This window comes from Phodopus roborovskii, unplaced genomic scaffold (genome assembly GCF_943737965.1).
Source record: "Phodopus roborovskii unplaced genomic scaffold, PHOROB, whole genome shotgun sequence".
NCBI classification, from domain to species: Eukaryota; Metazoa; Chordata; class Mammalia; order Rodentia; family Cricetidae; genus Phodopus; species Phodopus roborovskii.
This window is the reverse complement of record NW_026125052.1, coordinates 21,661,836-21,674,544: the sequence shown is the minus strand read 5'-3', so window position 1 is coordinate 21,674,544 and position 12,709 is coordinate 21,661,836. Positions and strand designations below refer to the sequence as shown.

Here is a 12,709-nt window from a genome sequence, read left to right as displayed (position 1 = left end):
TGTCTTTTCCCAGCGCAGGAACTGTTAACCTTCTCCTTTTGTGGATAGGATTGGATCCACGCTCCTTAGCTTTTCAATAATGACACTAAAAGCCAGCACAGTCCTTCCCTTAAGTCTTGGAGTGCTCCTTTTCACCCTCTCATGTCTCATTTACCTTTCTCATCTTTGCTTTTGTTGTTCTCAGAAGAACATTCTTTCTGGTCATTCTTTTCTTTAGTTTCATCTATGCTGGTTAAATCATAACCATTCCTGTAGTTTAGTTAAAATTTTACTTCTCCCGTGTAATATACACATATATTTAGATTCTACCTCCCCAGTGCTGGCTTTGCAGGCTTGTACCACCATACCTGATTTGTGTGGTGGTGGGAATTTGAACCCAGGGCTTTGGATATGTTAGGCAGTATTGTACTAATTGAGCCACATCTCTATCCCCAAATACACATAGTCATATAAAAAATAAGTACAAGTACAGCATTTATAGTGCTTTAAATTATGTTTTTGAGGAGACAGAGATTCAAAAAATCTTTTTTTCCTTTGTACAAACACACTTGGCTTGTGGCATTGAGGATTAGACTAAGGTTCTTGTGCATGTTACGTGATTGCTCTATTACTGAGTCATATATCTCCAATCCTTTCTGTACTTTGAGACAGAAACTCATTAAGTTGTCCAGGCAGGCCTTGAACGTGTGGTTCTTCTACTTCAGCCTTCCACATAGCTGTGCTACCTCATATGCTTTCAAATATTTTTGAGATATAGTCTTGCTCTTGGGATCAGGCAATCTTGTGTTAGCCTCCAAAGTAGCCCTGCTTAGTATGCGGGCTTTTTACATTGAGAGTATAAAACCCTGTAGCCTCTTTTTGGTGGGGGGGGTAGGGGGGGGAGGCTCTAGTTGACTATGTCCTTAAGATTCATTTGGCATTTTAGAGATATTGTCTCTTTGGCATACTAAGCATATCAAAGTCTCAGATTATAGGAGTAGAACATTAGTGTCATCTGCAATGCTTCTAATTAATTGAAATTATAAAATCATTCTTTCTCTCAATCACGCTTTCTTTCCTTTTTTTAAAATTTTTCTTTTTTTAAACAGGGTTTTATTATGTAGCCCTAGGGTTTTGGAACTCGTTCTGTAAATAGACTAGGCTAGCTTAGACAAAGATTAACTAGACTCTGCTTTCTGGGTGGCAGGATTAAAGGTAAGGCATGTATTGCCACACCTCAAGAGATCATTCATATTGTATGAATAATACATCCATGAAGGTAGTAGAGTCCAGAATTTAAGCTTTTATTAAAGTGGATATAACATATTTAATAGTTATTCTTCTCTTGCATGGTATATATTTGTTCAATATTATTTTTTACTGAGCTAATACAAACATTTTTTAAAAATTTGTATTGATACTAGGGTAAGTGTGAATGAGGAGGCTAGTAAAAAGCTTTTTATTTTTCTGCTTCTGTTTTTACACTTTACAAAAATTTTGTAGAACGAATAATAAAAGTCCAGCAACAGATATTGGGTTGAAGCTGAAGATCAGAAAAACAAAGCAGCCAAGCCATCAGAGAGCTCTTACCTCTACTAAATCTGGGGCAATCCTGTCCTCAGTGTGTCTGGGGACTAATTGCCAGATTAGAGACCCTGTTTCTGTCTTATATACATCTCTAGTGCTGTGATTGAAAGTGTGTGCCACTACCACATGGCTCTGTGGCTAACTAGTATGGCTGCTGGGATTAAAGTGTGTGCCACCATTGCCTGGCCTGTATGGCTGTGTCTAGCTTTGCATTCTGATCTCCAGGTAAACTTTATTAGCTCATAAACAATATATCACCACAAAACTTTGTTTGCTCTTTGAATTTTATTTATTTATTTATTTTTTGAGATCTCACGTACCACTGTCTGGCTTTGAAATGTGTAGCTAAGATGACATTGAACTCCTGATTCTCTCGTCTCTGCTGCCCAAGTGCTGAGGTTACAGGTGCGCACCTCCACTCAGAGTTTTGCTGTCTGTATTAGGGACCTGATCCAACTCCTGGTCTTGGGTGTTAAGAGGAATTTTTTTTGCCAGGAGAGATGCCTTTTTTTCTAATAATAAGTACTATGTGGGCTGGAGAGATATCTTAGCACAGTGACTCTCAATCTGTGGGTTGCAACCCCTTTGGGGGTTGAGCTGCCTTGTCATAGGGGTCATATATCAGATATCCTGCATATCAGATATTTACATTATGATTCCTAAGAATAGCAAAATTACAGTTATGGAGTAGTGTTTGCGGTCATCACAATATGAGGAATTGTATTAATGGGTCACAGTATTAATGGGGAGGTTGAGAACTATTGCTTTAGTAAAAGCACTGGCTGCTAAGGCTGAAAACTTGAGTTTGATTCTATAGACTTACATGATAGAAACAGAAGGCTGATTCCCCTAAATCATCTTCCACATACTTGCTATGGCCTACATGCATGCACACAAAATAAATATATAAAAGGCTGAGTATGGAGACAGAGGCAGGCAGATCTATGTAGTGAGTTCTAAGCCAGGTGATGTAGTAAGACCTTATCTCAGAAAATATGAAAAAAAAAATGCTGTATCTGTTACTGCATAGCTGCCACAAATCATCTCTCTGTCTCTGTCTACACACACACACACACACACACACACACACACACACACACACACCCACACACACACCCACACACACCCACCCACCCACCCCAGAGGTTGAATCCAGGGCTTTTCCAGCTTTTGCCCCTTAGCTGTCCTTATATGTATTTTGTTATTTTCCATATTTTACAAAGTTCTTTTCCTAAACTATTTCACTTAGTCTTTAAAATCCATACTGCAAATCAAGTGAATAAAAATATTATCACAAGAAAACACTTGTCACAGTAATTTGTCCATGGTTTCAAATAGGTAAGTATTTGGGGAGCTGGAATTTGAACCAAGACAGACATATTTTACTCCTTTTTCTAAGTTATATGTCAATTTTCCCAAATTGTTTAGTTCTCCTGATATAGAGGTCTGGACATCCTGAACAGTTTTTTTTTTTGTTTGTTTGTTTGTTTGTCTTTTTGTTTTGTTTTGTTTTTGATAGGTAAACTAGTTGTAGCTTCCTTTTCAGGTTTTAGGTCAAACAGATTGTGTATTTTAAATTGATCAGATTTTTCCTTGTCTGCTTCTCCTCGAAGCTGCCTGAGTAGTAGGTTAATTGAATGCATTTAGTTGAAATGGCACACACTTCCTGGGTGGACTGAGGTTAGGAGTATGCTGCACAGGAACAATTTTTAACCATGTGATATGGCTTACACAGATTGGTTTGGCTAGATTAGTTTCAGACATTGGAGCTAATGGAAACATTTGCAATTAATGTTCCACAGTTGAAGCTTCTGGAGAGTAAGAGCTTTGTCCTCCACCCCCCCCCCTTTTTTTTTTTTTTTTTAAGAGAGGCTTAGAATAACCCTGGAGTGGTGGGTCTAGCTGACATGATGGGAGGCAGTGTGTGATGGTAATTGCCAGATCCTCTCTAGTCTTTAATCCTTCTGTAGAGTGGAACTAATGGTGTAAATTCACAGATGTGACTGAGCTAGAGTCTACACAGAGCCCTGCACAGTGTCTGGGAAGTACTGTGCTGCTGCTCATATCCTTAGCATGTCTGGTAGTGTCTGAGCAGAAGTAGAGCATGAGGTGCGGTCAGGTTGGTCTTTTTCTTTTTGTTTTTTTCCCTTAAAGAAGGTGATCTACTCTGAAAGAGTAGATCGTTGGAGCTGTGCTGGATTTCAAAGATTAGTCAAGGTATGTTCATCTTTCAAAAATCAGCTAATTTCCTTATCTGGAACTTTGCCTAGGGCCCCTTTCCTTTTTTTGTAATATCTATATGTATCTCTAAGAGTTGATTTGTCCCCATCTGTTAACTCTTGCATTTGTTTCCAAAAAAGATGGTCTGCTTTCATTTCTGCATCTTCACTTTTTATTGGTGTATAAACTGGGGCTTTGCTTAGTGCGCTCCTAAAGCTGCTCTTGCCAGGGAACTCTAGTAGAGACTTCCTTGGTTTCCCTGTCTCTCCAAAAAAAAAAAAAAAATACTTATTTGTGCATGTAGAGGTCAGCAACAACTTTTGAGAGGGTGGTTTTCTCCTTTTACCATATGTATTCCAGGTATTGAACTCAGGACATCAGGCCTGGTGACAAGTATCTTTCAGGTATTTACCTACTGAGTCATCTCATTGTCCCTGGTTTACCTGTCTTTACCTCATTACTTCATTTGACTTATAGATACTTTTCAGAGACACTCAAGAGTTATTTGAGTGCTGGTAAAAGAAGGTCTCTGGGCTTGTGTTGTTTTAAGTTCTTAGCCAAGGCCAAGGCCTTCAAGTATATAAAAGCCACTTGCTCAGTTCAACTGATGAGGGGTAAACTCTGGGTAGTTCTTAAAATTTTCTAATACCCTGCTCTTGTTCAGAGTTGAGTAAGAACAGTTCCTAAGACTGTTGATGTTCAGTTTGTTTCAACATTGCATGCATTGTCGTTTGTATCCTTCCCTCCTGCCATAGTTGTCCAACAGACTTTAAATACCAATTTTTAGTTAGGTTTGGCAATATTAGCACCCAGCCTGTTAGACCAGTTTGGGTGGGGCAGCAGGAACTGATTGCATTTTGGTAGGTGAGCTCTCTGTACATTACAGAGCAGCTGGCTCTCTTTCTTCTGTGCTTTTGGTTTGAGTAGTCACTTACTGATAGAAATTCCCAGCAGGCTGATAATCCCCTCAAGGAAAATGATTTTCTACTTGATTCAGGTATGGAGGCTACTCTTCCATTGCAGATAGTTTCAGGCTTCTTAGCTTTAAACACTTATGTATTTATTTATTTATTTATTTATTTATTTATTTATTTATTTATTTTTCTTCTCTGTGTAGCCCTGGGTATCCTGGAACTCACTCTGTAGATGGAGATTGGCCTCAAACTCTACTTTTGTCTGCCCCACTGGGCCCTGTGACTAGATGTATACCAACCACCACACCTGATACTTGTTTAAAATATTAAACAGTTATACCAGGCACTTGTTTCTTCCAAAGTGTTCTGTACTCAGCTTGATACTTCAAATTGTTTTCTCTGCATTTTTCTTTAGGCTTACGTAAACCTTTCTTTGAGTCCATTATACATTCATCTCTTACAGACTAGTTTGCTCTAAGCTCTCCCTGTATTTCAAATAGCTTTCTTTGGTTGTGGGAAGTTACTATACTTTTTTTTATTATTTTTGCTAGTCCTTGGTTTTCTTAGTTCTGCTGTCCTGTTTTGTGTGTCTCTCTGAGTATCTATGTGTGCACATCCATGTCGAGGGTGTAGAAATCAGAGAACTTGGGTTCTGGTCCTTAGTTACCTTCCATCTTGTTTGAGACAGGTTACTCTCTTGAGCCTTTCTGCTATAGTGTTATTAGGAAGCCATCTTCAAAATTTTGTCCTTAGATATCCATCTCTTCTCTAAGATTGTTTTTCAGGATTCTTTCTCTATTGGTCCCTCTGGAAATTTAATCTATCTAGAAACGCATGACTTAATCCTGGGCTGGCTGTCTTTTTAATTCTAGTACAGTGATAATTTACTTTGTTATAAATGTTCTTCTGTATTCTTTATAATTGTGTTTGGGGGTTAGATGAAACTGCTGTAGCAGATAAGGGAAGACATTTTTGTTGTCCTTGAAATAAGTAAATAGCAGAATGTCATGGAAAGAGCTACATTTTTGAATTTGTGTATTATATATACACATTATATGCATTTTATACATATTTGCATATTTTAAATTTGTGAAATGTATTGTCAGTTACATCTTAATAAGATTTTGAAATGTAGTAGAGAGTAGATTTTGAGATGAGAAATTTTATTTTAATCTTCTCTATATTTAGTTTTGATATTCTGAGTTTTAGTTTTCTTGTGATTGAAACTATTTTTTTTTTATAAAACAGAAAAACAATTTATATGGAAGATATAAAGCAATAGAGATTTTGTTTCCCTCTTGTCAGGTGGTGGTGATGGTGCACACCTTTAATCCCAGCACTCAGGAGGCAGAGACAGGCAGATCTCTAGGTTTGAGGCCAGCCTGGGCCACAGAGTGAGTTCTAGGACAGCCAGAGCTGTTACACAGAGAACCCTGTGTGTGTGTGTGTGTGTGTGTGTGTGTGTGTGTGTGTGTGTGTGTGTGTTGTGTGTGTTGGGGTGGAGGGGAGGGAGGATGGGGATCAGGGAGCAGTAGCAGAGAAAGACTTCTTAGTTGATTAAAGCAGTGCAAGTCCAAAATACTGAGAGCATTATTCATTCAGTAAGTATTTGATATGTGTCAGGCACTAAGGTAGGACCAAGAGATACTTAGATATTGTCTTTGTTAAGATACCTTACAGTGTGGTGTTTCAGTATGCATTGGTAAGTGTTATGGCAGAGATATATATTGTAACTTGTGAGACTGAGAAATGAAAACCTAATTTGACCAGGTCATCTAAGCAGGTATTAGTAACTGGTTGGTGATATTGATGCTCAATTTGTATATAAGCTGAAGATTAGTGAAGGAGGCATTCTGTGTCTGAAGGAGATTAATAGACAAAAGGTATTATTGTGGGGATAGTTAAAGATGAGGCTGGAGAAGATGGTAGTCGGGGACCAAGTTATAAAATACCATGTGTATTTAGGTGTGTTAGCAAGCTTCAAGGTCTTTAGGCAAGTGAATGATCAGTCTGTTTTCTGCTTTAGAAAGTTACAGTAAGATGTACATAGATGATGAGTAGAGATTTTTTTTTTTTGATGACTGTGGATTAGTGATGCTGTTAAATTTGAGGAGAGAGAAAAATATTAATTTAATAAATAGGAGGGAAACCTTTGAAACAGTTATAAGAAAAAGACTAAGACCAAAAATTGAGCACAGGTTTTACTGCCCTGCAGGGAACATGATCCAACACATAGTAGGCTCTGGGGAAGGAAAAATAGAGTAAGTCTTTTAAAGCAAAATGACCACATAATGTCTCTTGTTTCCTCTTAGAGAAGAGAAGTAAGCTCTCTGATCTGCTGATGATACAGAGAAACAGTGGTATAGCCAGTAAGTGTATGCATCTTGAGTGAGTGTGCTTGGTGTGTAACTAGGGACTAGTGTCCAGGCTGTTGTGTAACATGGGTGTACACATAATTTTTAACTGTACCAGGAACCTAAAAGAAACAAAAGTTGTACCATATTTGAACTAAATCACCAGAAGACTGCTATAACAATAATTTATTTTTTAAAGATTTATTTTATGTGAGTGCTCTTAACTGCTTGTACATGCTAGAAGAGGGCATCAGATCCCATTCAGTATAGGTGGTTGTGCACCACCATGTGGTTGCTGGGAATTGAACTCAAGACCTCTGGAAGAGCAGCCAGTGCTCTTAACCTCAAATCTCTCCAGCCCCACAATAATACTTTAAAAGGAACGAATTGATCTGTTATGTTCTCCAATAGTATCTTGTACAGGAGCTGTCTTTATCTGTGTTGTGGGGTTCTGGGCAGGTTTGTGTTTCTCTGCTTCTGGAGACTACTGTTGGATTCAGTTTTAGATTGAGGACATAAACAACTGCTGGTTAGCTAAGACTGGTGCTATGTTTTCACACTAACCTTGAAACTTGACTGTTGGAGCTGTTGGTAGGAGGACTTGACATGGCCTTTTAGGAGTGTTTTTTTTTTTTTTTTTTGAGGGAAATTAATGTACCTTTTTACATAAGACTGAGAAAATCAGCTGAAGAGCTCTTAATGCTACTAGCAAAAATTAAGGTCAGAAAAACTTAGAATTTTCTCAAACTTTAAGGATAATATGAATAATAGTTTCTGTATTGAGGATATTAGAGAAATTCAGTTGAACTCCTCAGTGAGATACGTTTGATAGAATTTCACAAGTGTGGTTAGCAGAATGCCTGCTTTTGAGTCCTGCAGTGGAGTGGTAGCAGTAGGTCCTTCATGAGCAATGACTTTTAGTAACATTTCTTTCTTTTGGTTGTTCTGGTTGGTTTCAAACTCTCAATCTTCCTGCCTCATCCTCTAGATTATAGATAGATGTGTGCCACCATGTCTGGAGCATTGTCATTTAAACACACACACACACACACACACACACACACACACACACACACACACACACGGCTGGAGAAATGGCTCAAAGGTTAAGAGCATTGACTGCTCTTCCAGAGGTCTTGAGTTCAATTCCCAGCAACCACATGGTGGCTCACAACCATCTATAATGAGATTTGGTGCCCTCTTCTGGCATGCAAGGATACAAGGAGGCAGAATAAACATTGTAAACATAATAAATAAATCGTTTACAAAAATAAAATAAAAAGTAAGCCATTCAACATTATGACAAAAAGGGAATCTGTAGGATCATAGATCAATTTGAACTCTTAATTGGGGTCTACTTAAGATATTCTCCGTGTTGATAGACTCATCAGGCCAGAGTGCTGCAGTCTGATCTGAGCTCAGTAACCACAGGAAACAAAGGTGTTTACTTGGTGTGATTTGGTTTTGTATATCCTTTTATGGGGTCACTGAGAGTGAACCTTCTGTAAAGCATTCAATTTGATAAAGTATTACAGAACAAGATACAACCTAGTAAATTAGCAGAAACATTCAAGTATCTTATCTGTTGAACTAATTAAAGTTGGCAAAAGTGTGCTCTATTAGGAGATTATCAGGCATTAAAGAACTACAGTTTTGCCAGGCAGGCGGATCTCTGTGAGTTCGAGGCCAGCCTAATCTACAAAGGAGGTTCCAGGACAGGCTCCAAAGAAATACAGAGAAACCCTGTCTTGGAGAAAAAAATAAAGAACTACAGTTTTTACAGTCAGAAAGTTTATCATGCTTACATTGTTGTAGAAACAAGACTAATGTAGAGACTTTTGTGCAACAGTAATCCTTTCTGCTGTGCATTAGAGGATAGGCTCAGTAAGGGCTGTTATTGTAAAGGACTCTAGTAGGTAGTAGGGTTGAAAGAGCTGGCTAAACAAATACAAGTAGTTTTGGGGGCCATCTTGATTTGAATAAAAAGTTTTATTGGTTAAGAATCAAGGAATAAGTTTCGTTATTTACTTACTAGTTCCCTAATCCTAGTGCTTTGTCAGTGATTTTCTTAGGATTTTTAATGATTTGATAAATATGTGAACACATATTATATTTGAAATTCAATAATAGGGCTGAGAGATGGCTCAGTGGCTGCTCTTCCAGAGGTTCTGAGTTCAATCCCCAGCAACCACATGGTGGCTCACAACCATCTGTAATGAGAGGTGCCCTCTTCTGGTGTGCTGGCATACATAATAAACAAACAAACAAGTAAACAAATCTTTTTAAAAGATTATTTAACAACCTGTAGGCAATATATGTCACATTAAAGAACAACAGCTTTGTGGGACAGAAGGTATGATAAAAATGTCACATGAACAGAACTGATGCATCGATGTGAGAAGGAGCTTGGAAATAAGTGGAGTCAAAGTGTCTTTAGAGGCTCACATGAAAGGGCAAGTGAAAACCAAACTGAGAAAGAATAGGGTCAATGGGGCTGGAGAGATGGCTTGGTGCTTAAGAGCCCTGACTGTTCTTCCAGAGGACCCAGGCTCAGTTCCCAGCAACCACATGGTGACTCACAACTGTGTGTAACTCCAAGATATGACATCTTCATACAGAGACATACATGCAGGCAAAACACCAATGCACATAAGATAAAAATAAAATAGTCAGCAATAGTCAAAGAGAATGGTGTGCTCTTGGAGAGGATCTGAGTTTGGTTCCCAGCACCCCTGTCAGGCAGCTCACAGCCACCTGTAACTCCAGCTCTCCTTCCCTCTGAGCAGCTGCACCACATACACAAGCCCACACACAGACACATAATTCAAAATACAATATTTAAAAAGAAGAGAGCTTCCCTAGAGGAGTAGTACTTTCTCAATTTATTGAATTTGACTTCATATAGATACATATTGTTGGCTTACCTGTAATGGCCATGGGGCACCCATGTTGTTTCTTAGGGCACATCTTTGTAGGATTAAGGAAGTCACTGACATTTGGTTAAAAGTTGAAAATTGAATCTTGAATCCGAGGGTTGGGGGAGGGAGGCATGAGGGAAGGACAGGCACACATGGAACAGACTGAGGTAGCCAGAAAAGGTTTACATGGTATTGAAGTTTAATAGAGTGCATACCTTTTTAGGGTTAGTTGGAGTAATCACATTTGAGATAGTAAAAGTGTCATGGATAATGCCAAAGTAGAGATATTTTCTATCTTATTTAAGAGAGCCAAAGAAATGAGGTTGTCTAGTTGAGGAAATAATATGAGCCAGAAGGGTGGAGTCACTGACATTTCTAAAGAAACATTCATACATGACAAAGTAAGATGAGTTACAACTCCTATCTTTTTATCACGTGTATTTGTGGGGTTTGTTTGTTTGGGGGTGTGTGTGTCAGGGTGCATGTAAGCCACTTCTCATGTGTGTCGGTCAAAGGACAACTTGTAGAAGTTGTCAGTTCTCTCCATCCACCCCATGCACAATGTGGCTGGCTTCTGGGGATTCAGGTTGTTAGGCCTGGGGATAAGTGGCTTTACCCACTGAACCACTTGCTAGCCCACAACTCTTATTTGCTTTTGTGTGTATATGAAAATGTAGCTCACATGCATGTAGGTTCAATCTATATTTTTGGGGGAAGTTTTTGGACACAATGTAAAATACGCTAGATATATCTTATACATGTGAACATTGAAAATGGAAATAGAGAGATAAGTGATAACCAATACAATTTGTCAACTGCTTTAAATAGAGAACTAAGTGTTTGCTTTCTGGGTGTTTGAAAACATGTCATGCACTTTATAGAACTGAGGGGTCAGAAGAAAAAAGGGGGCTTACTGGGGAAACTGATTTCCATCTTGAATACATAAAATTTGAAGGACTGGTAAAAATGTCTAAGTAAGGAGTGTGTTCAGTAGTTGAAATTGGTTTGGAGCTTGCTTGAGGCATGAAGCTAGACATATAGATGGGGATTTACTTGTCAGTATTTACTGGAAAACTTAACTGAGTACATAAGCTCTGCTATAGAGTGTCCCTTCCCCCACCCGTTCATATGTTAAAGTTTAATTGCTAAGGGTTGCTGTCTGTAGATGGAGCCTTTAGGGAACTAGGTCAATGAGTGTAGAATGTGCATGAATTGGATTAGTAATAGATGCAAGAGAAGGTCATCTTTGCTTTGTAGGGATGTAGCAAGAACATGCCTGTGTACAATCCAGGAAGAAGGTTCTCATCAGACACTCAGCCTGTTGGCACTTGGTCCTAGACTTTTCATTTTCCAGAATTTTGAGAAATAGTGTTTGTTGTTTAAACCATCCAGGCTACAGTATTTGTTTTGGCAGCCTGAGCTAAGATAAACCTCTTGTCAGATTATGAGAAGACTCTTTTCTTGCTAGTAAACAGATCTCATTGGAAATTTTAGAGGAGAAAGAATAAAAATAACTAATATGTGCTGAGCACTTGCTAGATTATAAATTAGGTACCAATCCGAATGTTTTAGGCAGTTTAGTTTGTTTAGTCTTTAAAACACTATGAGGAAACTCTTATTTTCAGATGAAATGTCTGGACATAGCTTCATTAAATAGTGTTCTGGATTGCACACTAATAAATGGTAGCACCAGTCTCAAATACAGGCATTCTGACATTTTTTTTTTTTAACCCTTTCATAGTACTTAAAACTTAAACCAAACCATACTCAGAAGATAGAGGTTTCTGTCCGGTCTGGTCCCACAGCTGCTTTGCCCCAAATAAACACACAAAGACATATTAAGTATAAAATGTTTGTCTTATAGCTCAGTCTTCTTATTGCCTAGCTCTGCCTTAATTATTAACCCATTTCTATAAATGGGTTATGTATTGTCATGAGGCTGTGGTTTACCAGTAATCCAGCATGTTACTCCTTGGGTAGCATGGCGTCTCTTCCCAATTTCTCTCTGCTTCCTTCCCAGCCTTCCCCTCACCTATCTTCCTGCCTGGTTATTGGCCAATCAGTGTTTTATTCATCAGCCAATATGAGGAACATATATACAGAAGGACATTCCCCATCAATACTCTTCATAGTTTTGCTAGAAATAAAAGGTAAAGGACATTTGGAAATTACCAGAAAGTGATGCAGATTTGTCTATAATATTTAGACTTTATTATATTTGAACCCAACAGAAACATTTCTCACTTGGTATTCTGAGAAAGAATAATTTATTGTGCAATGTAGTTTAGGTATACTCTAATTTAAAAATAGTTTTAGATTTATTTACTTGTATTCTATGTATGTGTTTTGTCTGCATATGTCTGTGTCCCATATGTCTGCCCGGTGCCTGAGGATACTAAAGGAAGGTGTCCAGCCTTCTGGAACTGGGGTTATAAATGGTTGTTAGCTGCCATTTTGGTACTAGGAACTAATCCAGGTCCTCTGGAAGAATAGCTAGTGTTCTTAGCAACTGAACCATCCTTTCTCAACCCCTAAGTGTGTTTTTCCAACCTCTGGGACAGCTATCAGTTATGAGTAGGTCTGTTTGAAGGAAGACATCTAGCAGAAGAAGTGGTTGAGTTTGGATTAGTGTCTTAGTTAGGGTTTCTGTTGCTGTGATGAAACACCATGGCCAAAGCATGGGTTTATTTGGCATATGCTTCCATATCACCATTCATCATCAAAGGAAGTCAGGACA

The 12,709-nt window shown here is 38.4% G+C and overlaps 1 protein-coding gene across 1 annotated transcript in view; it reads left to right on the top strand.

Annotated features, from left to right (window-relative positions):
• The window catches only part of Smurf2 (SMAD specific E3 ubiquitin protein ligase 2), a 101,804-nt gene that overhangs the window by 17,485 nt on the left and 71,610 nt on the right, over positions 1-12,709 (top strand). The window lies entirely within an intron of this gene.